Consider the following 2,295-nt stretch of genomic DNA (forward strand, 5'->3'; position numbering starts at 1 on the left):
TTTTTATTTTTATTTTTTTCCTTTTTGTCTTTTTTGTGACCGGTAACGGGATCGCAACCCTCGGTGTCGCACCCGTACCGTGACCAGTAACGGGATCGCAACCCTCAGTGTCGTGCCTGTACCACGACCGGCAACGGGATCGCAACCCACGGTGTCGCACCCGCACCGCGCTCTACCAGTGAGCGGACCGGTCTCTATATGGGATCCGAACCCTCGGCGGGAGCGCCGCCACGCTCCCAAGCGTCGCACTCTAACGAGTGTGCCACCAGGCCGGCCCTACATCTTTATCTTTAAAAAGTCTACCATTAAGTGTCTTTGCATAAATCATGACACCTCACAATGGTATGATATTTATTTATCTGTTCCTATATTTATGCTATCGTTGATGTAGATTTTAATATTTGTGTCTGTTTTAAACCCTACACTATATTGGAAATATTTTGCTGTAAGAAATCAATTATCTTTTAAAGAAATTTAACTTAAAAAATGTGCTTTTTGTGTTTCCAATTATATATTAGACTACTGAAAGTTGCCCCACAGCTAACTGATAACTTTTTCTTTCTGTGTTTCATTATGATTTATTGTTACATCTACAAGTTCATTAATCTTTTCTTCTGTAATGTATAATCTGCTCTTAATTCCACCTAGTGTGGTTTATATCACCAGCATTATGATTTTTATTTCTAGAAGTTAGATTTGAATCTTTTTATATCTTCCTCATCTCTATAAAACTTTGAACATACAGGCCACTGTTATAATAACTGTTTTAGTATGTTTGTCTGTAATTTGTCTTTTCTGGGTTGGTTTATATTGATTAATTTTTCTCCCCATAATGGGCCATTTCTGCTGCTTCTTTACATGCCTTTAATCTTTGGTTAGATACCACATATTGTGTATTTTATATTTTTGGGTGCAATATGTTTTTTATTCCTATTAATATTCTTAGCTTAAGTGTATTGGAAACAAAAAGGAAAAAATTACCAGCAGGCATTTTTTTTTTTCTCGTAAGAATTTGGCAAGCTGATTTAAAAATACATATAAAAAATGAAAAGGGTCATGAGTGGTCAAGAACCCATGTTAATAAGAAACAAAGCTTGAGACATTAAACTACCAGACATTGAAAACTATTATAAAGCTATAGTACATAAGACTGTGTTACTGGTGCAGAAAATGACAAAACAAACCAATGCAACAGAATAGGACCCAAAAAAAAGACCCCACATACGCATGTATACACATGTGTTTGATCCCCTCTTTACATCCTATGCAGAGAATTAATTACAGGTGGATTACATATCTTAGTGTGAAAGGCTGAAAATACAAAGGTTTCAGATGAAATTATTTTTTAAATGATCATTTTGAAATAGGCAAATATTTCCTAATCAGGATATCAAAATATAAAATGCTAACCAATAAGGGGAAAAAATAAAATGATTGTAGCTTAAAGTTTTCTTTTTTTCAACAGACACCTTTAAGAGAATGAAAAAGTAACCTATGGAGAGAGACAGAGTCAGAGACAGAAACAGAGACAGAGACAGAGAGAGCCAACCCAAACTTGCATATGCCTCTGGTGAGAGTGTAAACTGGTACAACTACTTTAGAAACCTCAAAGAATCCTGAATGTTTGGTGTGATTGTTACTCAGATCTTCTTTAAATCACTTCCCATTAACACTTTCTCAGTATCTCATGAAACCAAGTAAATTTTACATTACATTTCTAGAAAGATTTAGACTGAAGAAGGGAATTCAACACAGAATTACTGCAGGATTGTCAAAAAAAATTTTAAAGCACTACATAAACATATGTTAAGGAGCTTTATTGTGTGTGCTAGTTATTTCTGAATCATTAATTTCAGTGGTAATTCTTACTAAGGATTCTAATTTTTTCTTTATGGTTGGTAGCTGCAAATAGCCTTAAGATTATTTGGTTCTGGCTGGCTGACTCCTGGGTATAGAACAGATGTAAATTACTGACACTCAGAAATAGTTTTTTATTAATGTGCTGAAACTTTGTATTTTTATGAAAGAAAATTTACTTGATCACTACCCCTGAGCATAAGCTCCAGTGTTCACTCCCACTTGTAGAATCTTGAACCGTATATAGGATTCCTAGAATCCATAAACCACAGTTATTACTACCCAGTGTAGCCTGTTCTAGTATTTCAGAGGTTATTTCCTGACCTCCTACTATCAGAACAACTGATGTCCCAAATGCATTTGTCCCCCTTGATGAGGGAAGAGCAAGGATTCTGAGCACTGTGAGGACAGCTGAGCCCGTGAGGGTTTGTGGGCAGG

This window comes from Galeopterus variegatus, unplaced genomic scaffold, assembly GCF_000696425.1.
Source record: "Galeopterus variegatus unplaced genomic scaffold, G_variegatus-3.0.2 Scaffold443, whole genome shotgun sequence".
In the NCBI taxonomy this organism is placed as follows: Eukaryota; Metazoa; Chordata; class Mammalia; order Dermoptera; family Cynocephalidae; genus Galeopterus; species Galeopterus variegatus.